This window comes from Cottoperca gobio, chromosome 16, assembly GCF_900634415.1.
Source record: "Cottoperca gobio chromosome 16, fCotGob3.1, whole genome shotgun sequence".
NCBI lineage: Eukaryota > Metazoa > Chordata > Actinopteri > Perciformes > Bovichtidae > Cottoperca > Cottoperca gobio.
This window is the reverse complement of record NC_041370.1, coordinates 15630742-15654935: the sequence shown is the minus strand read 5'-3', so window position 1 is coordinate 15654935 and position 24194 is coordinate 15630742. Positions and strand designations below refer to the sequence as shown.

Here is a 24194-nt window from a genome sequence, read left to right as displayed (position 1 = left end):
ATGTCTCAGCAGTTTCCTGTGTAATCTGAGCTCTGTCTGTGTGTGTGTGTGTGTGTGTGTGTGTGTGTGTGTGTGTGTGTGTGTGTGTGTGTGTGTGTGTGTGTGTGTGTGTGTGTCTATGGTTCTCCTGTCAATCCTCAGCAATGCTTTCCACTCTATTAGTGTCTCAGTGTCTGCGTACCAGCACATGTGTATATGCCTTTAAATGTATGTGTGTTTCCATCTGTCTCCTGTCACCAGCAGTCCTCTCTGCACCATTAGGACCTGTTAAGATCAAGGGTCATTTCTCTAAAGGTCAAAGTTCATCCTTCAAAAGGTGAAAAGCCACTAGGGTCAGGTCTGGTGTGAGGTGACATTGAACAAGCACACAGCTAAAGGCTTGACAACTAACACCTTTGGGAACTTAGAGAACATCCTATGTGGATGGCCTACAATATTCACTACAAAATCATACCACAGTCCTCTTTTAAAGGAAAAGTTACTCAAGAAACTGCCCTGACACATAAGTGGTTACTAGGGATGTCTCCAAATCCACGATTCAATTTGACTCTCGACATTAAGGTCACAATTCGATTTAGTTTTCTTTACAGCATTGACTATGACATCGTTTGAGTCTGGATTCGGTAAGATCATCAGATCATTGGCTTTATGCTCTGTTGACTACTGTTATTTACATTTAAAAAGATAACCTACAATATACAAGCTGATATATGTTTTGGAAATGTACCACATTTAGGCCATATGGTCAAATGTCATTTCTATAATATTTCACCAGGGAGCAAACTGTAGGCTACGCAAAAACTAAAAGAAAAGCCACTAGATGGAAGAAAGGTATTTTACAACAACAGCGTGAGTTTCCTCACATGCAAAAAGCCACCAGATCCTGAACTGTAGTTTTTCTGTCAACAACGAGTTCATTGTTTACTTAACTCTCAGTGAATTCAGAATGTTGCCACACGCTGACTTCAGCAAACAGTAGGATTGTGGACATCTCATACTCTGGCAGTGGCCATGGTGTCTCCGAAAGTGCTGCAGTTACCGGTGTTGTCTTTTAGCTGCAAGCTACTATGCCGCGTTGTGCTGAAGCTGTGGTAAGCTGTGATGTGTCGTTGTGAGCTTTTTTGTTCTTGTTGTTTTTATGATCAAAATCAAAAGCTAATTTCAATGGACTTTTGATTAACAATTGAAATCTAGCAGCCCTAGTGCTTACTGATCAAAAAAACCTAACAAGTATTATAACAACTAATGAATAACTCACAGTTGCCAGTATGACATAAAAGCCCCTTATAGGCAGTTGTTTGACTTTCATTCTCAATTATGTTTCAAGGGAAAAACAAAACATATGCCTTATGCAATCATTTAAGAGATGATTTTCACATGCAAACTTTAATTATCTGCGGAATAATTGGGGATAATGAGGGGAGAACTGCATGAGAGATGACTCATGTAAAAATGTCTCGTGTCAGTCTGTGTTGAAAAGAAGACTTGAAAGGGGAGGAAGACCAAGTTCACCCTGGAATTAAGGATAGGGGCTCTGCGGCTTGCAATCACAGACATCCTTTAACATCCACACACAAACACACCCGCACCCTTGCACTAACACACTCTCACAGCAGCACACACTGTCCAGACAAATATCTCGCCCAAGCACCAAGTCAACCCATTCACACTCAGCCCCGGCAGTTAAAAACAAAGTTTTCCCCTCAAGCTAAACTCAAGCCTGACCATAATTGAGTCTGCGCTTTCAAGTGATTTTTATTGAATTCCACTTCACTGCTGTATTTTTATTGTTTTTACTTTGTTTTCTATACTGCTGCACTCTGTTTTATTGTGTGCGTTTTAATGTTTGATACCTTGGGAAGGCTGGTGAAATAAATGTCATCATGCAACGATACATTCTTTTTCTTTATGTTTTTATATTGAAGCATCATGTGATGACATTTGCTGCTATTACTGCTGGGATATCTGCAGTGATGAGATATGGTTATGGCAATTCAACCACAAGGCGTAGCACTAGCGTAACTACTACATATAAAAATAAAAATAAACCTAGATTAACTATTTATAACGCTCCATCCATAACCATAAAAACGTTAAGACATCATACCTAAAGTTCTGTCTGCATTGTTGCTTCATCAGTGGGTATAGCTGCACAGCCATGGGTTGTGGGGGTTGGAAAGAATGTAGCTAAACAGAGATGAAATAAAAAAAAGTAATTGTCAGTCATTAATGTGCTATAAAAATGCACTGATAATTATCCTTCTCTTACACATACATGTTTATGAATAACATTACAAACTGGATACACCATACACTGGTGCTACTGCACAGGACACACACAAATAAACAAAACATAGACTGGGATAATGAGGGCGAATATAAGGGTCTGAGTAGATGTTATCACAAAATAACAAAGTATTTTAATCCAGCAGGGAAAGAACCCAGAGCCACTCCTGCTGCTTCTCTTCTCGCAGGAAAGGAACATTGGTTGCCAAGGTATATTTTGTATAATTTGGGGTCCTTTTGTTGAATAGACAAAAGCCAGCAGTGCACGAAGTAATCAATAAATAGTAAAGTTATTGGCAGTAATCGTCATAAAACATTCAATAACAGTTAACTTCATTCTACACTTCCCACATTGTTCTCACTCCTCAGGGTTAATCTTTTTTTTTGGCCCCTTACAATTTATGGTAATATAATAGACACAGAAGGGTATACTGGGAATATAATAAAATAGAATAGCGGCTGCGTCTACCTAATGTGTATGTTAACAGCATGATCCATTTTGCACACATTCCTTGATAGTCCAGTCATGTTTTTCTACCCTGAACTACTCACGTTGGTGAAATCGCAAAACTCCAAGCCCACACAAACACAAACCCCTTAAACCCCAGTATGTGCGTGAGCGTGTGAGGGTGTATGAGTGTGCATATGTATGAATGTGTGTTCATCTTATATCCAGTTGAACAGGATGTGGGAAGTCAAAGGAGAGGGTCAAAGGTCAAAGCCTGACTAAATAATTACCAGATACTCTTTGCGACAACACACACACAAACACACAGCTTCTCGACTATATGGGTTGTTATTTTTTAAAATATCTGGACAGTCTCTTCCTCTGTGACCCCCTTAGCTTGTGCATACACCTTCACCAATACACAAACACACACTTGAACGTGCTCTTTTTCCCTCCCTGTCTCACTGGAACTCACCCACCCCACCCTCACACACACACAAAGACACACACACACACACACACACACACACACACACACACACACACACACACACACACACATAATGTCCAAGCCTGGGCGCTTGTCCTACTGACAGGCTATCAGTCAGGAAACAGAGGGGAGAAAAGGAGACGAGATCAAGAGTGAGAGGCGGGGTGGCTAGATTTAGCCTGTCTGTCACAAAAGGTCAAGGGTCGCACTGAAAGCCCATTGACATATATGCACACACACACACACACACACACACATATACATGTGTGCACTCGCACACACACAACGGTGTTCATCAAGACAAGGTCAGAAGTGGAGGGCAGACAGCTGGCTAGGTTTACAGAGAGAAAGAGAGAGAGCAGACAGCTGGGTAGTTTTACTAGCGTCTGCCCTTTAAATAGAGACTGGGAGAAAGTTTAAAGAGGGCACAAGTGAATGTTTACACCAGGGCAAAGAGGTGCAAGCACTTATTTCAATTGTTCTGAATGAGCTCAATAATATCAGTAACATGCCTTCAAGAATTCATGAGGGAATAATTTGATCAGTGAAACGAAGGGACGCCATAATGGAATTGGATCAGATGAAACTTTTTGTTTTGATATTTTTGCCACACAGCTTAGCCCTGTTATTATGGCATCCTTTGTAAACCTGTTAAAAACAAAGAAAGGAAGCAGGTGAAACAAAAACACTCCCCGTGCCAAATCCTCTGTTTTTCACTCTATGTCACTGTGGCACATCTAATCATCCAAATCAGTCCAGAGCGGGAAACACCAATTCACCGCCTGTCTCTGGACATAGAGAGAAGATAATGAGAAGACATAGACAAAGATACCTGGGCAAAACACACATACGGATGGACATATTCACAGAAAAATGGGTATATCTACACACATAATCACACAAACTGCACATGTTAACAAACACACGCATTCAGACAGGTAAGGTTATTCACTGAGACAGACTCCTACTAACCACATGGCACACTTGTCAGGTATTTGTGCTCACAAGCTCTGGCCAAGGCAAATTAGACCTTGATTGTCTCTGACTGCTGTAAAATATGGCTATGAGTGTAAAGATAAAATAGTTGGGATCAGATGGAGAGAGAGGGGGAAGGATTGTGTAGCAGTTTTTAAAGGTATTCATTAGATGTCAGTAGTTGATTGTCAGAATGGGCTTCTGATATCATGCTCTTTGTCAGTCAGTGTGCTCTGTGCAGCACTGTTGACCATTTTTCTTATCATTTTCATTCAGTATCGTTTGAGTATCTGAAGGTATTATCTTTATAAAAAAGATTCTGATTCTGATTGCAGAATCCGCAGGCAACAGTATAAGATTTTGGTGTCAGAAGCATTCTGTTTTCCTTTCCGAGTAGGATTGGGCAATCACCTTTGAGCAGGCTTTGTTTGAATGCAGGCAAACAGTCCGTGTGAAGAGCAAGCAGAGCATACTGGTCGAAATACAGTCTCTGAACCCATCATGTATCGATTTAGCTTTTAATTAGCTTACAATTAGCTTGTAAACTTGCCACTTGTGAAACAATCCTGTAGAAGAAGAACGCAAATCAAATTCTTGCATCTTAACATGCTAATCATATCTAAACAATTAGCAGCTGACAGAGAAGGAAGTCTTGGCCCAGATAGCCGCTGGTTACACCAAAATCCCAGATATATTGGCTTATAGTCATCAGATTGCTCTAGGTCAGGGATGGGAAACTTTGAGGATAGGGAGGGCCACAAAAAGTGTGTCCTCACTGCCAGAGGGCCACTTTGCACCCCCCCCCCCCCCCCCCCCCTCACGGAGCTCCGACAGCACCCCCGCCCCCCCTCGCGGAGCTCCGACAGATTGTTTCTGGAAATTGACTCGCAGGGCCACCAGTTGCCCATCCCTACTCTAGGTGCTGCTAATTGCATTGTTTGTTCAGTGAAGGTAGCGATCCCTGGTCAACACAGAGATGCCAGGAAAGACCTTCGTGACAGCAGATGATTTGAGCAGAACATTTTAAATTGTTCATGAAGGGCGTACTGGTTGAATCACTACTATAGAATATTGAGAGTAGCAAAATGTATTAGTATGAAAACTTCCTGTATGTCACATTGCATTTGTTTGGTCTTCCCGGTAGGATTTATTTTCATGGAGAACCACTTTCACCTGCAGGGACCCCACATGGGGCCACAAACCCCGAGGATGAAAAAGTCTGAATAATGTGATCAATCAGTGCAACACAAAAAGCAAGGCCAGACTGAACAACATGGGTTGTCAAGGCAGAGTAGCCAGGTGGGTTAAAAAGGAGGACCTGAGGAAAGGAGAATGGAGTGGAGCATGTGGTCAACACAGCGGGAAACCCAGTGGTCATTTCACCCATGGACACACACATACACACACCAATTGATAGACTTACTGATAAAAATGAAAGATGCATGGTTAGCCAAACATGGAGACAAACAGCGAGACCGGCCAGAAGCCAGATGAACAGATAGGGATGCATGCAAGGCTACAGCCATACACACAGAGACACACAAGTACAGAAGGAAAAACTGGTCAACCTGGACAGACAGACTGAGTTTACCTTGCCTGCGGGGATGATCAAGGGTAAGCTAGGATACACAGTGATTTGTCTTTTTAATGTTGCGCTGTCTAGGTCATATAAATGACTTCACTTCTCCCAACTCATGTAAGAGTAATGCTTTCCTTGTGATTTTATATAATCATCTCATCCCCAAACCCAGCATTGACCATTTGTGTGTCTAGGAAAGGTGAATAATTAGTAAAGGTTTGTGTGTTTAAAAATTCAACAAAACATTATATTGTATAAAGGTCCACACGTTTGATGCAATGTAGGTATAGCATAGGTATGAAGTGAATATCAAAGCAAAGCTAGGGTTGATTTTTTATTTGTAAGATCACTTACATTTTTTGTAACGTTGTGTCAAGAACACTACAAAAGCCATCCATCTAACAAGTAATTTAATCTCAGATGCAGCCTTCAAGTCTGTGTGGGACTATTTTCGATGTTGCACCTGCCCGCAACACAGTTTCTAATAAAACTCAACCCCACAGGACAAATAAGACACGTAGCATTATGGATGTTTTTAATCTAGAGATATGCTAATACAGTTGCTCAGCTTTTTACTAAGAAGAAGAATATATACTTGATTACTCCCTTCAGGGGAAATTCAATGTTCAGTCTGTTGACACACATGCACAAACAGGACCTATACCCGTTGAAGTAATGGAGAGGTGTCAGAGCAAGGGAAACTGCCATGGTTAGGCGCCCCGAGTAGTTGAGGGTTTGGTGCCATGCTCAAGGGCACCTCAGAAGCAAACTGGCCCCTCTCCAGCTACCAATCCACAATCCCTACTTGGAAAATTCATTCAAAGAAGATGATGATGACTGCACACTCCCTCCTACATATATATGTAGTATATACTGTATGTGCGCCCGCAACATTTGTTTTGGGTCTCGCAGCAAGGATTTTTATGTTGGAGAACAAATATCAATCACATCTGATAGACAGATTATTTTGTTTGTAATTAAAAAACAATACGCTCTAGAACCCTTCCTGTGTATTCAGACAGAAAGAGAAGGAAACAAAATGTCGAGGCAGCACGATTGCATATAAAGTCAATGGAAAAGCGTAGTTATCTCCTGTGCTTTACAAATCTGCTATATGAACGTACAGAGACGATATAGAAAATAAGTCAAACTTGTGGAAAATAACAGAGAGAACCAGTTTCTGGTGCGTTCTGAATTCAGACAGAGCCTGAGCTGAACACAGATACAAACACGGGTTGGTGCATATGTTGATGTCTAGCACACAGCTAACGTCTGTGCACAGTTGGTGCATTGGCTGTTTTTGGCCAAATAAACCCAAATGCTCCAGCATGCCAAAGATGTGAAGCAAACATTTCCTTTACTTTCTGTCTGAACATACATTTAATCTCCATAATCCTGTTCTAATTTTGATCTATATTTACTGTAGTGCCAAATGTGTTCTATTAAAACACTTCACTTAAATTGGCCTTGACTATGTGTATGGGTGTATTCATCCACTCTGTGTGTATTTATGGCTACATGTCTAAAAATCAAATAGTGCTTTTTACATTCTTTCTGCCTTGTTTGTGTACTAAATGCTTACAATGTCTACCACTGTACTTGCATGTGTATCGGTTTATCCATCCTCAAAGGCATGTCCGCTTTAGCCTAAATCCATTCATATTACAGTTATGTGATATTTGCCACATTTCAAAAACTTTCTGCAGAGCTGCTCCACCCAAAAATAAATCATTTGGAAATAAACCACAGCACCAATGCAAGATATATAAAGGAAATGGAGAACTGTATAGTGGCTACTAGCTAGAGCACTGTTATCTGTGTATTCATGTTCATCTAAGCCAGACTATAATAGTGCGTTATTACGATGTGGTGTGACAATCCAATCTGATGGCAGTAAAAGCTCCACCCAACCACACTGGGAGTGGAAAGATTTCATGCAAACACATTCTCTCTTGCTGAACCAGGCGAGGGGGAAACAACGCTTTGCACAATGGCTCTGTTGTATTATTAGCCCCTCAGAGGAAGCTACAATTGTCGGATCAGACTCCAAAAAAAAAGTCAAGTAAGTCTGGGAAAATATCAGCTTCCTGTCCATGACTTCAGGGTTTAGCCTGACTAAGTGTCTGCCTCTGCCTTTCTGCTTTTCTCATGCTTCACACACTTTCTCTCTCTCTCTCTCTCTCTCTCTCTCTCTCTCTCTCTCTCTCTCTCTCTCTCCTCTCTCTCTCTCTCATTACAGTTATGTGGCTGGCTCCTTGCTTCTCCTCTCTCTCTCTCTCTCTCTCTCTCTCTCTCTCTCTCTCTCTCTCTCTCTCTCTCTCTCTCTCTCTCTCTCATTACAGTTATTTGGCTGGCTCCTTGTTTACTCAGATCAAAATTGTCAGGGAAAGCCAAGTGAGTTTAAACAAACACACACGCACACAGGCACACACCGATCAAAATTAGCTGGTATCAAGGCACCACTACACATCACTGCTAAAACACGAACTGCAACAGTATCTGATTATCATACAGTACACCAGAGATTATTACTGTAATTTATGCTGACATAAATAAATCATTCAAATCGTGTGTGTGTGTGTGTGTGTGTGTGTGTGTGTGTGTGTGTGTGTGTGTGTGTGTGTATGCATATGGGAGGTGAGATGGAGGCTGAGAAGGAGGGATAGTGAAATGAGAGAGAGGCTACACTTCTTTTATTATCATTACTATTTGCTCTAATGGTCAGATCTGCTTTCCCAAGAGCTCTTCATAGCCTCCAACGCTCAGTGGGAGCAACAAGCTCTCAGAAGAGCGAGAGAAAAATACCAGGACATCTCCTTCCAACTTATCTGGTTGGTAGCCAGGCTGTATCTCCCAGCACACACTGTCTGTCTGACCTCAACTGAACTCAACTCATCTGCAACAGTAGTCTCACTGCAGATGATGTGGAGCTGAAAGTGAGGGGGTTTGAAGAGCGCTAAAAAGAGAGGAGGACAGTAAGAGAAACAATCTCCCTTTACATGTTTCTGGTGAAGAGGCAAAATCCAAGTCATCCCCTTCCATTTAATTGCTGTAAAGAATTCAAAGGGCTAAAAACAATGAAACTATACATTTGCTAAAATGTTGGAATAACTCGCACCAAATAAAACAAAATTACATAAATATATGATTGAGAATACCGTTTAGAGGAATGTGTCATTAAAAAATGGGTGAAACAGACACATTGTAATAAACTGCATGGTCAGCGATAACGTAGTAATTGAAACATGATCACATAAAAAGTAGGAGGAATTATTTTGATGTATGCTTAACCATTTTCTTACTAAGAGTGAGATGAGATGATTGATACCAAACTCATATCTGTATGTTGAATTTGAAGCTCAGCCAGTAGCTTAGCACAAAAGCTGGAAACATGTGGAAACACTAGCCTGTAGTGATTAACCCGAGGGATGGGTGGGTTTGGGTGAACTTACTATAACATTTCACGGGATTGAGCAGTGACAAAGCAGTGTTCCGTGTTCAATTAGTAATTAGTCCACCTTTCCCTGCATCTGTCTCTCTCTCTCTCTCAAAAATACACACACACACTCACACACACACACACACACACACTGCGAGCCGTGGCATTCAAGAGCACTTGTCTCAATTATGCTACTATAATGCAAACAATTATCTGTTTGCGGGTCAGGTTTGGATGGTTGATTAATGCACATTTTTGCAGGTATAGTGGTTTGGATTGGCTCTCATCACTGACAGGACATCACTAAAAGCTTAGACTTATATACTATATTCAAACCCCAATAAGCTCCCAAAACGCTTGCTGAACGCTGGCTGTACTGTAGAAACACGTTTAATAAGTTACTCCTCCGCCAGGCATAAGTTTAACATATGTTACGAATAGGTTATCCACTCGTTATCAATAAATTGGATGTAGGGTTCACCGTCAGCCGACATAAAAGTAACGTACCTCTATGTCTAACAAAACGTAACTTATGTGTAACGTCTGCATAACTTATGAAGCACACGTTGGGTACGTCATACGTAGATTCAGCGTTCAACACTATACCCGAGCGTAACACAGCATGCTCTTAACGAATACTACTTATGCCTTACCTTATATCAACGTACACCAGCTAAAATATGGTGTAAAATATGATAATATAACTATATATAAATATATATATATATATATATATATATATATATATATATTATATTATATAATATAAATATAAATATAAATATAAATATAAATATAATATAACGTAAAATATATCAGCAATACTGCCTATATTTGGTTTACGCCATATTTTTGTATAAGTTATGCATTCGTTGGGCATTCGTCTGATACATTTTGTATAAGTAAGTGATACGCTATCAATAGGTTAGACATGCGTATCTGTATACGTTCACTTTTCCAATCCAATGAAAAGTTGGACGTATTTGGACTCTGACAAATTGTGAGCTATTTTTCGTTTACGTTTCCACCATACGAATATGTGTGACTGTGCCTTTAGAGATGAGACCTGCAGTACACAGACTGTATGAAGGAAACATATTTTAAGTTGAAAACATTTTGAATTTGATAGCGACAGAGAGAAAGAAAGAAAGACGGAAGGATGGGAAGGCAATGAGAGAAATACATTAAGGAAAATAAAAATGGAGGTGAACAAAAAGAGTTGAGATCCAGTTAGGTTATGAAAAAAGGAAGGATGTAGTGATGGAAGGGCAAGGAGAGAGAGAGAGAGAGAGAGAGAGAGAGAGAGAGAGAGAGAGAGAGAGAGAGAGAGAGAGAGAGAGAGAGAAAAGACATGAAAGAGGGGGCGAAAGATAAAGAAGAAAAAGGAGAGTGTTTGTTCATAAGTGTAAGTCATAGTAAGGGAAATGATGGAGTTGGCATCAGGGAGCAAAGGTAGAGAAGGGGTGTGATGAGTTTGGAGGAAGAGTTCAGGAAAGGCCTTGGAACCAATCAAAACACGTTTTTTGATTCTGTTTTTCATTTCACCTAAAATAATGTTTCAATAGTCCCTTGCTCATAGCTAAGCACCAACCTTGGTCTTTGAATGTGTACTCGTTTTGAGCAGAACACTACTCTGTGGCCCCAGGTAAACTGTGCGAAATCATTGCAGCTGTAGCTTGGGGAACCAACACGCATTGCTGGATTAGCTAAACTGGTTTAACTCCAATGAAGAATTATTTACACTTTTGGAAAAGAGGTTTAGAGCTAAACACTTGATTGTATAACATTGCTTGAGATATTTGAACCCAATATTTTGATTGCATGAATATTTAGAAAGGAAGCCCTGCATCAGTGAGCCACATTAATTATGAAATGTCTGATCAATGTTATGTTTACATTGACAGTTTAGTAACAAGTATTGGATGGAGTGACATCATAAGTGAAAACCAAAGGTATTGTATCTAATCATGTCCAGCAACGTGTGTAAATTTCCGCTCGTTGCATGTGTACCGTCTTTTCAAAATAAACTTCCGTCTTCAAAGGAAGGTTAACTACTTAGTTAGGTTTAGGAAAAGATTGGGATTTGGGTAAAAAATCTAATCTGTTGATTTAGAGTGAAGGAGTGAGACACGGTGCAGTGAGCTGTTATCTATTGTATCACTTGTATCCTTACAAACTTAAACCATGAAAATGTTTCTCAAACTTTTTAAAATGTAATTTTAAAAAGCTGACTTGCTTGTCAGCTCATTGTTGATTTGGTGGTAGAATTCTCCTTCAACTCTAAAATAATGCTATGGGACACCAATGCAAAAGTCAGGAGGTGTACTGGTAGCAGCCATCATAAATATAGGATACATTACTACAACAAATTTGGCTGAAATTTCATCTCGGTCCACATTAATTCTCATATGAAATAAAATATTAATTAGTATCCATGTAGAGTGTGAGTTATACAAAAAATCTGAACAGTGAGTTCTGCAGATTGTGGGAGGTCTCAGGGGTAGCGGTGTTTACAAGAACTGAGCAAGAGGCACATGCAAAAACAAACTGCACACAGTACTGTATGGTCACACTTTATTACAAGCACATACAGAAGTGTCCCACAAGTGCACATGGTCACATCAAATGCACACAGTGAAACAAGCATATGTGTAAAATTCCTCAGAGACAAACTTGTTTTTCAGAGACAGACCAAAAATAGTCAACAACATCTGAGTGTGCACATTTCCTGCAAACACATGAACACGCGCAGACACAAATGAACACAAATGTAAAGTTTTGTCAAAAAACAAAACTCTTAAAAACACATGAAACCTCTAACCAATACAAAACTAAACCCACCATCAAAAAATCCTAAACTCATACATATATGCATAAAGGTTCTCACATGCACACGTGCAGTGCGGCTGTCTGCCTCCCACATGCAGTGTTTGTGACGCATAGGAAAAGTCATTAGACCCGCACTTCCTCTCCAAACAGAAGAAAAAGAAGAAAAGACCGTCTTACATGAAACACACAGGAAGTGTGTGGGTGACTGTGTGTGTGTGTGTGTGTGTGTGTGTGTGTGTGTGTGTGTGTGTGTGTGTGTGTGTGTGTGTGTGTGTGTGTACCCTGGTCTGAAGTTTTGTCCCCAGGGCTGGTGACCAATGTCTTGTAATTGCTTGCTTTTGATTGCTTTCATTGAGTAGACTACAGCCACAATTACAGCCAATTAGAACACACCGCTAAGGGTTGGCCAGACAAAGTTGTTCCTGTGGGTACAGCATTTGTCAAAATCATCTCCCACTAATTTCCAGATTTAGACTTCACTGAATCACATTGAACTGGAGAGTACCAGCTATAATTATGTAATGTCCAGTACTTTATTGGAATAATTACCATTTTGCAAAGGTGGCTGGGCATTGTAAGATTATTCTGCATTACACAAAACTGTCTTGACAAGTTAATCATTAGCATTACAGCCTCCCAGATTCATATTAAAATAATGATTATATAATATGTTAAAAATAGAATATTATTACGTGTGTTCTGGATCATGTTGGATGTGTTTTTCAAACAAGGCAACACAATGTGATACATCTTAACTCATATCTGGCTTCAACTGACTTCACAAGTTTCATTTCTCCCTTACAAACAGTTAGAGCTTCTGCTTTTTACGGAACTTTTGTTCTAATTGTGTAACTAATCACTTGACATATAGTGTGTGTGTGTGTGTGTGTGTGTGTGTGTGTGTGTGTGTGTGTGTGTGTGTGTGTGTGTGTGTGTGTGTGTGTGTGTGTGTGTGTCTTCATATACAGGAGCTATAATTTTGCATAACATCCAAACCAGCACTTCCTTGTGTTTCTGTGTGGGTGCATGCTTATCTGCATCCTCAGTCATTGTCTGTCATCAACAGCCTGTGGTACTGTATGTGTGTCTGTATATTAATGTGTTGTATGTTGAATAAGTATGTGTGTGTGTGTCTGTTTGTTTGTGTTTGTGGATGTGTGTGTATATTCTTCTCCAAATTGTCCCAAACTCAATTGAAACTAGAAAGGGCACTTTGAAGAGCTCAGAACTCCACCAAGGCTATTTCTATAAGTGAAAAAATAATGCGTGTATCTAATATTTAATGGGTGTTTCTATAGCACATGCTGCACCCTTACTGCCAAATTTCATAAAATTCGACCAGTAGTTTTTCCCGTAATCCAGCTTTCTGTAATCCATTTGAGCTCAGGAAATCCCAAGTAATAAAAACAGGAAGAGTGCAAAATATAGAAAAATGCAGAAGGTGAATCCTGGGGTTTGAACATCTGCTGAAGCTTCAGGAAACTCAGTCACCTCATGGCTGAAAGTTGATGTCTAACCTGTCTGCACTAAAGCATGCCAACATTAACAGTACGAGTACACACACACACACACACACACACACACACACACACACACACACACACACACACACACACATATATACAAAGATGAATGCACATCAATATAAAACATTTTGTTGGTATAAACTTCACAGGTAAAACATTTTTTTGTTATTTTGTTGACATTTTTTGCATTTCATTGATGATGAAGTGTATGGGAGTGCCCGTTATGGTTTTACACAAGATCACCACAGATGTATTTCTATATTTAATATATATATATGTCGTGAAGACAACACAGACAAGTGAAGGACAGCTTTTCTGACTTCCATGTGGAAGACTACTCACCCTCACACACACGCAAACACACACACACACACAAGTGGATTCATTTTGACACTGTGTCTCATCTCTGCCCATGAACATCTGTCTCCTCAGCAGGATCCAACCTGCTAATAAACATGCAAAGGCATACTTGCGTGCATACACCCACTCACATACACACACATATGATCTTTTTTTCTCTCTCACCCTATCACACATGCACACCTTGTTCAGTTAAAATAGATTGTTACATTTGGCCCAGTCTCCATGTGTTAATGATTTAATATTGTATCACTGTCTCTCTTAATACACACCTGCACCCACACCACCCGGCATAGCTAAAACATCCTCATCTCTGTTTTTCACCTTTGGGAGAAAGAACTATCCATGTTCATACAATAAGCTCGTACTGATCCTCATGTAATAATAAACTGCATAATAAATGTTGTAAGTACTAAGACACCTGTTTCCTTTAAGACTCCCTAGGGTTTAACTTTCTTCACAGCTAACCGTTTCTCAGTTGCTGTTTATTGGGACGTTAAAAAGGAAAAAGATATGAGCATGCACCTCTGAATATTCCACACAGAGTTGGAAATCCCCCCTACACAGCAGACACAAAAACATGCAGGTGTTACGAACTGTAATCTTTAACTTTTGAGCTTTAGGGTGAACAGTTTGCATTGTACTCTTCAAAAGGACAGTTTTAGTGTTTTAGGTTTGAATCTTTGACATAGGTTTGAAAGATGTGTGTATGTGTGTGTGTGTGTGTGTGTGTGTGTGTGTGTGTGTGTGTGTGTGTGTGTGTGTGTGTGTGTGTGTGTGTGTGTGTGTGTGTGTCCGTACATCTCTCTCTCTACTCATGCTCTCTACTGGTCGTAGTTTTTCTTTTCATTCAACCATGGTAAAACCAAGTGTGCAGTATTTTTCATAAAATGCATGACAACTGTGTGCTCCACATCCCCATGATGTGGTATTTTCTAACAACCCTGGAAAATAAATATCTACTTTCTGTTAAAAAGGGTTACCCTTGCAAACTAAAGTAACATAGTGCCACCAAAGTTAGGCCTGAAACAGTATGAAGCTAAAACATTTTAAAAATTCCAACACTTTCAACATTTAACTTAACTTTGTATGTGCAAACTAACAATAAGTGGTGCTGATGATGGATTATTTGTCAAACGTTTAGATGTTTTATCTGGTCAGCCACTTCAGGCTGCTGCCGTAATGTGGTAAGTGTTTTGTTGGTTTATGAAATCAACGGTCAACATTTGCTGTTTATCACTGTAAGTGGTGGGAAGGTATCATTTAGAACTTTTTGAGAACTGTTGCAACTAAAATGTCAGTGTTGACTCTGTGAAACTGCACATAGTTGAATGTATAATGAAAGGAGTAAGCCTGTGTTGCCATGTTCCTTCTGTCAGTTGCTTCGAATAGTGCTATATCTTCCAGTCCAGTATATACAGTATATGTCCACCTTGTATTTAAACATTTACTTCTTAGTCCTCATGTTGGGGTCTGGTGAAAAACATAATAAGAAATGTGCTCACAATTAATAAAACCGGTGTTGTTTATTTTCAGGCATTTCTTTAAAACACTACTAAATTAAATGTATATTCGTAATTTTTACATGCTTTTTATTCCTTCAATATTACATCATAAATGCAGTGAACACGGTAGCTGTAAAAAGGTTATTAGTGTATATTGCCAGTAAAAAGCACATTAGCTTAATGCCTTACCTTGGCAATCCAATTCCCGTGCACATTCCCATTGTAGAGGTCTGGAGCCAGTGAGGATTCCTCCAGTGTTAATTAAACCGTCTGTCTTGGAGAGAATTAAGGTCGTGATCTCCCAGACCTCACCACTCCCACACTCCCTGGGAAGAAAAGAGAGAAAAAAAGAGACTTAATGAAGGAATAAAAGGATGAAATGACTTAATGAACCGCCTAACGAGGCCTGCGGCCGTTTAATAAGGGCTTATTAAAGCTTAATTAGAGCAATAATCCAGTTTGCTTGGAGTCAGTCAGTGTTGACTTGTGGCTGATTGTGTTTTTATGGTAACTGCATAAACAAGGAAGCATTGTCATTCCACAGGAAGGAAGACAAGTTCAACAGTGTGTGTCAGTGGGTTTGTGTGTGGGTGTGGGATTCAACAAACAGGGATTCCAAAAATGATTAGGTGAGAGCTTCTGGTGTTGTCCGTGTTTTTGTCTTAGAACTTTAACGCTTTCACAAGTTCTTTTCAGTTCATGAACATTTTGGTTGCCTAAAAAGTCTTGTTCAGTGTTTGGTTGTATTTGATTGTATCCACCCTCTCTTGTCACCTCTGTTTCCAAAAAACAAGATGGTGACGTCCAAAATGCCAAACTTGAGGCTTCAAAACCCTAGTTCCTAAACCAATGAGTGACGTCACAGTGACTCGGTTCACTTCTTATATACAGTCTATGATCTAAATACAAATATGATATACAAACGTTGCTCCCTGGATGTCAAGGTAACCCCTTTTCCACTTCTCCGCATATATGATACATCCACATACATTCACCTCCCTATGTGACGCAGCTGAAAGCACCATACATAGTTTCACAGATCACGTTTTCAGATGTGATACAAGGAAGTTGATTTATGGAGCTTGGCAAATGAGTCACATGGTTTGTCTCACCCCAATGATTCAGCTTTCAGACTCCTGTTCTCATTGATTCAAACACAATACACAATGTTTCCTCTATAGACATCAGCGTGACTCACATGAGTCTGAGACCAAGTTCCATTGTGCCTAAGGACACATCTAAAGAGAGTGTAAGGTATACAGCGTACTTGAGGCTTCAGGTTTTCATTATTCAGACAGTGATGCGATCACCCCTTAGAGGACTGAGTCAACCTCACAGCATGTTGTTTCCTACTTGTATGGGAATGCCAAACTGCTCTCATTACTGTAGCTCTCTGCTCTGCCTCTCTGAGTGATTCATTTGATATCAGTGATTCAGATTTGCAATGCCCACAGGCCCTTGTATGGGGTTGGTAATATCTAGTGGTCCAAGCAATGAAATGGGTTTTTCATTCTTCTTCCTGATCATGTGAGATCCCACCAGATGACCCTGTGAACTTTGTCCTGAGCCATACAGTATATTTATGAAATCTTTATTGAAATGAATGAGATGATAAATGTGCCCCCCCCCCCAGTGCTGTGTGTGCTTGAAAGAGAGGTAGTACATGCTGACAGAGGATCTAGATAGCTATTCACAACTGCGGCAATTTTTGTATTGACAGTAATGGTATGCTGTAGGGTGGTGTATTAAAAAGCAGGCCAGGAACATAATGGCCCCAATAAATGCCAAAGACATCATCCTATGAACTGTGACTTGCATAGAGTTGAGTCATCTTTATATGAAGACCCTCACGATCAGGACTTTTAGATACATTAAATACATACATATCAACCCTGTAAAGCTTATAGGTATGATTCAATCTTTGAATTTAATCAGCAGGAGTAAGGATCCCTCTCTGTCCCTTCAATAGTTTCCAGCATCTAGTGGTCATTAGAGGAACTGCAATAAGGAAGAATGTGAAAATCAGCAATTAGCCAAATAAAGTGTGGGTCAAAATGACTCAATCAGCCACACATGAACAAAAAAAATGGACATAATGACTGATGTTTGATATACTGTACACTGTTTATGACTCAGATGGCAAGTGTGTTTTTTATGATAAATAATACTTCTACAAAATCAATAAAAGTGACAGGCATATATAGTCACTGTGGTAGCAATACACACGTGTACACACTCCCACACACCCCACAGCAACACATTTACTGATTCATAGCTAGATTTAAGCAAGATGACATCACATAGCTGTAAGCTCTCTGTGAAAACACAGCACTTTGCTATAGTTGTGTGTGTATGTGCAAGTATGAGTGTCTCTGGCATTTTGGGCATTTGAATTTTTTTTTCTGTGGCACATCATCTACCACAAACACACACACACACACACATACACACACACACACACACACACACACACACACACACACATACACACACACACACACACACACACACTGTCTCCTTAGGAAACCGCTGACAGCAAACAAACACACACCTTTCTAGCGCTGTGGTCATCATTTCCCACCGTGCTGTCACTTTCAGGGTGCTAATCCACCAGAGGAGTTTTAACTCATTTTGCCTGTAGCACTTTTGGTTCTAGTTAAACACAGCTGAATCATTCCCTCAAGCACTTATGACAGACGAATTCCCTAATTTACTTCCTAGAATCAAAACCATTTGGAGGATGGAGGAGGCTTAGTACTCTGTGTTTAGATCCAAACATGATGAGTTTTAGGTTTTCAACCTTGCGCTCTCCAATGTGGTTATAATTTAATAAATGCTTTCAACCTTCCCCATGTTTTGTATCGTTTCAAGTTTTATATTATACTTCCAGTGTCTGGGAAATATGTAATTTAAACCAAGGGCGGACTAAAGTCTCACTCCAGAGTGTTATTAACCGATTTTAGACATTGAAGCGTAGATACACTTGGATATCGCTCAGAGATGTGTGACAGCATTTCACAAGGAGGGTTTGAACCCTTAGAGTCACAGTTCATGAACCATGTCTCTGGCAAGTCTACTGCTCTGCTAAAACACTTCAACCCCCTCCATTTATTTCCAGAACGCCAAACAGCTGACGATTAGCTGCAGAAGGGCCAACGATTTCCATTGTTGTCATATATCTCCCCTCTTCCAGACATATGTCAATTTTATGTCAGAGGATTAGGGGTGCCAGTTATTGTTCTGCAGCATGAGAATGATGTCAACTTTCCTACAGGGCCTTTTCTGCGGGACGTAGACAGCAAAGCAGCTGACAATTCCTGCAAAGATGCCAACACATCACATCATTTACAAAACTACTTCCCTGCTCTTCAGCTCTGTCAGTTGTACTCTGGAGAGTTATAGAGGGGGGGGGGGGGGAAGAATGATGTCATCTTTCCAACAGCGCTTCAAATCTCAGTTCTTATTATGCTCGTGTGCTGAGCTATGGAAGATGATGATGATGATGATGATGGTGCTGGTCAGTGCAGTGGTCATGGTGGTGATGACAATGATGATGTAAGCTTCCCTCAAGCCTTTGCCCTTTTAGTTTAACCACATGAGCAGTTCACCACTTCTCTTGGCAGTGCTACAGAGGAAAAATCAGTGTTTTGATTTTTCTCTTTTAATCAAAAAACCCTTGTTGAGTGGAAGAGGTACTCCTCCTCCTAATGTTCCCAGTAATGGATATATTAATATTAATATCATTAATGTCTCATAAATTGGAGGGGAAATTAAGTTTACTTTGAATTATAACATGATGTGTTGGTCTTATAATGTGCACCAGAAAATCCTATCCCATTATGACATTTCTGAATTGTTTTAAACAGACTCAAACTGAAGTGAAATGACTGGAATCTAAATGGGTGAAGACTTTAGTAAATTGATGATGTCATTTGGTCCCATGTGATCTACTGCAATATTAAATTATCAGGAAAATATGTTCCCATACTAAACTGCACCCTAAATTACGTTTCGAGGAAAACATAATTTATCTCTGATTACGGTCACAGTTTTAAACACGTGGTTAACGTGAACTGAAACAAAACAAAATAAAACGACTTGGTTAGGTTTAGTAACAGACCATGGTGTGGCTTAAAATAATTATGTCTCGACCTCCTCGCCATGCTTACTAATGCAGACTATTTTGTTCTATGGGAACGTCATTTTCAGGAGACCAGGCTGCATCAGATAACACGTTCCCATGTGTACATTTTGGAAAGTTATTGCATTGTCTGCCAATTTTTACTTCATTGGTTAAAACATGCCTCTCCTGACAGGGTGTTAGTAATATTTATTATCTTTTCTGCCATGATTTATGATGTGGTATCTATATATTGTCCATATTGAGTCCATTTTCTGGTTTTCCAGAATAAGGAATTCCTTCTTCTAAAAGCTGAGCAAGGGCATACAAGTCTCTGTCTCTCAATCGTGAGTTGACATGATGAAAGCAACTTATTATTATTAGGCTGATCTAGTGTCATTACTGTGTTTTTTTCTGAAAAGAGCCCACATGTTTATGAGGAGTTTAAACTGTCGGCTCCACTGCTGAAGAGGCAGTCCATCCTCTATTGCCCTACTCAGCACTAATGAGACACTGTGCTCATTGTTTGTATTATCGTCAAAAGCAATTACTTCAACATGCTCAAGTTTCAAATGTGAGTGAATAACTGTATATCCATGCTCCAGACAAACTGTAGCCATCATTGTTTGCCTTGTATTCTATCTTGTTTTTAATCTTCACTTACTCCGAAGATTCCCTGCTATTTTCCAGTTACACCCCTGTGTGTTAGTTCTAAACTATAAATTATGTCACTCTGCCACTGGGCTTCTTGCTCATTATGACTAAACTGATAACACATGCAGAGGAGCTTAAACAGTTAAAACATTTCAGCACTAAACAGCTGACTGCGCCAGAGCTTTTAAAGGGCTAGCAGAAGCAAAAATCAATTTGCAGCAAAAAATCTATTTCTTTAGCCACGTCATAGTAAAACACATCGATACTGTATAGGCCAGATTGTCAACAGTGCTTTCATATTGTAAAGGATGCTACTGTTGCGAGGCTGAAAGGTTCAAAGATCTTACTAGAATTTAAATCTAACACACAGTCTGATTCAGAGGTTGGAGTTATCACCCCTGCTTCAGTTGTTGTTGCGCCTTTCTGAAATGGTGTACAGAAAAGCCAAAACTGAGAGTCATACTTTACCTTTATTTGTTTCCTACATTTTCCCAGTTACACCCTTGTGTGTTAAACTATATCTAGTTTTACACAGGGCATGATGTCATTCTGCCTGCGGGGCTTTCCCACATTCGGGGCTCAGCTGATAACATGTGGTGGAGAACTGTTAAAACACATGGGTGTGTAGCGGTTTTAAACTCCTAACTCATATCAACCTTCTCTGAGTAACAGAGAGAGGAGAGGGTTTGGCAAAGAAAACAGGTCCCTTTTTCCCCCCGGCAGCAACCATCAGCTTTAAAGCTCATCTAGATTGTGATTACCTTGGCTGAATACGATAACCCAGCCCATGTTGTTGCAGGCAGGCTACAGCTGTGTCTCACTCCATAAAACTCCCAAAAATCATTCCCCTTACCTTGCTGATTTACAGAACTACAAACTCCACTTGAATACATCTGCAGGAGTGCAGGGCCTTTTAAATGGTAGGAGTGAAGCTGTTGAATTCCACATACTGTGGTGCTTGAGAGTTGTTTGACATCAGTGTAGGTTGTGGTTGCTCACTTGATCCACACTGCTGTACAAACTTAACACTACTCCACCAACAATCCAGTGAAACGTCAGATACTTTTACTCAGTTAATCTGTGCTGTCAGTCAGGGAAACTAAAGTAGACTCTACATACAAACAGGGATAACATCTGACTCACCAAACTAGTCTTCTGTTGTTCTGCTGCACACATAGTAGCCTGTGCTTATTGTGCCAAACACTGAAGAACTGAACACAGTAAGGTGAAAATATAGCTTCATGCAGCTGTACAAAATTAATAAAAAACTAATACAGTTTAGCTACTTATGTGTGGGAGGGAAGGACACTCTGAAATGAACTCAATTCCCACTGGGGCACTCACAGGATAAGCTCAGCTGATATGGACCCTCGAGAGGAAGTAGGACTTGTTTATGAAGGAAATGACATCATTGGGCTTGGATCAGGACAATGACCTCATGCTGACAAGATAATGGCAGAGAGAGGGGTGGAGAGAGAGAGGGGAGAGAGGAGGAGAGAGAGAGCGCGCGAGAGAGAGAGAGAGAGGGGGGGGGGGAGAGAGCGCGGGGAGCGAGAGACAGGGAGAGGGGAGAGAGAGAGAGAGAGAGAGAGAGAGAGAGAGAGAGAGAGAGAGAGAGAGAGAGGAGAGAGAGAGAGCGCTGTTAAATGTGGCTGCAGGAGTCATGTACAAATGAAAGGTGACTGAGTGCACCATGGTTATTTTAAACCTCGAAGTAGAGCTGATTTTGATTGGATAATGTCCGACGAATGGGCTGTCTCTTGAGTTGTCTAAAACAAATATTAATTTTAAATATGTAGGGCCAAATTTTCTCACACAAGAAAAATGTGAAAGATGTGTTGTACCAGTTGCCTTGTATCTTCAGTGCAGAACATACTGGGTAGTCTCAAATCTACGTGGTGTTGGAAGATGGATTATGACACAAGGAGAGAAAATTAATGTTTTTTCAACAAACATTCCACATTGCAAGCATAAATGTGACAGGTGGCAATGATTTATATGTGGGATACTGTACAACCTATGTGTGTCAAAGCTTCAGATCTCTGGTGTTACTTGTGGATTGAATCGAGATAATGAGCACAAGCAACAGAAAGATGAAAAATCTATTCTATTCAAATTGCAGAGTTAGAATAAGACCTGGTGAAGAATTTCAATGGATATCTAAAGCAGAACATTTAATTTTCTTGGACAACCTCGACTCCTGGGGATTAAGATAAACAAGATTTTCCGGAAAGTAGAAATGATTAAAAGATAAGCAACCTATTTCTGTTTCTGTATTTCTTTTTTTCTGTTGCTATTCCAAGCCTATTCACTTCCACAAGGGACCATCACAACTTTCCAAAACAGCATTTTGTTGCTCTGCACTTTCTGTAAACTGCTCTGTGACAACCTTTAATTGTCCCGGGGATTGGTACAGCGTGATTGAAAATAAAAATCCTTTAACGCCAAAAAAATGACTACGTAGAGGGGGTTTGGAGGCGCTGTTGGACCTCCCAAGAGCACAGCTGGACTAAAGCCCAAAAACAAAGCTTGCTGCTGGGTTAAGGATCTTAGAATATGCTCTGGATTATGGAGCCAGAGAGCCAGAACATGCCCAGGGACAGTGGTAATGCTGATTGTGGCTAAAGAAGGGCACAGGGTTGTGTAATAGACAGTTTGCTCTTGTTGTTAGTATAATGACAGTATTAAAAATAATGGATTTTAACAAGGGGAGTTTACTGTTAGCCAACAGTTAGTTTATAGTGCAGACAGCTGTTTTTGCTGCATTTATCCATGATTTGCAGGCTAAGATGATTAGAAATTATCGCGATTGCTAAAAGAAAAAAGAGTGTTATATGATCCATTTTCTGCTATAATAACAGCAGTGTTTTTTAAATGAGTAATTCATGTGTGGCACAGTAAATGGCAATGAGTGTGAGTTATTCAACACTTTAAGATGAAATATAAGCATGTACATTAAATTCAAATAATCACCAAGAATCTGAATTCTCATCAAAAGGGCCAAATAACTAACATAATTAGAATATATGGTGACTACAAATTAGTAGGTTTCCTTCAGTAGATTTCAATAAAACCCTAATAATTGTATTATAGTCACACTGTCTGTCTTTATACATCGTGTGCACCACAGACATGACATTTAAAGTAGGCGGTAGAAGAGCAAAACACGCTGGAGTGTCAGCAGGTGGCAAAGAAGACAAAAAAAGTTGACCTATAACTTTAGCACACAAACACACATTCAACGAGCACTCAAGGATTACAGGAAACTGCTACCTACTGTATGTGCATGTGTGTGCACAACCCTGTCTCCTAGAAATGATTTTTTCTCATAGTGACTAAAACATTATGAAAAAGATTTTCAGGCACTGACAGATCTTTGTTAGGGAAAATCAGCAGCGACCTGAAGCAAGAGACAGTTTTCACGAGCTTACTTTATTAAGATTCAACCAAAACCAAATCTTATTTAATACCTTAAACAAAGTGCATTTGTTTCCTGAGCCGAAGTACAGGCAGGTGTTCAGTCCTGTGCTTTGCATGTTCGCCCCGAACCCAACCAGCTTCCTGACTTCTATGACGTAGTTAGGAAAACAAATTAGTTTAAATGTCATTTCTAGGAGACTTTATATAATCGTATTAACTATGGAGATCTAGGTCTTACCAAACACTTAGCTCCTTTGGATAATAGTGTAGTATTTGTACAGGAGATGGTATGAACTAGTAAGCAAATACCTTTGGGGTATTAGGGTTATTATAGGATTTAGGTTGAAGGAGGTACCGGATGCACCAAAAGAAGTTTTACAAGACTTTATCAATCATCATAACTCCAGGAGTACATGGCACATCACAGACCCATGTTCAAAGTATTAGAGTATATAAGGCTGAGTTTCTTCTTAAAGTAACATTCTTCAACATAAATGATTCAGATAATATATTTCAGTGTATTTCTAATGAAAATATTCTCAATGGCTTGTCAAGGATTATCT

General features: G+C 39.9%; 1 long non-coding RNA gene across 2 annotated transcripts in view; it reads right to left on the bottom strand.

The window, feature by feature from the left end:
* LOC115021854 (uncharacterized) overlaps positions 1-24194 on the bottom strand; it is a 102057-nt gene that overhangs the window by 35145 nt on the left and 42718 nt on the right. The window contains exons 3-4 of one of the 2 annotated variants that reach the window (XR_003833760.1): positions 15627-15763; positions 2108-2187 (exon numbers count right to left, since the gene is read on the bottom strand). This is a non-coding gene — a long non-coding RNA (uncharacterized LOC115021854). The remainder of the gene's footprint in view (positions 1-2107; positions 2188-15626; positions 15764-24194) is intronic. The other variant, XR_003833761.1, reaches the window with a different exon arrangement.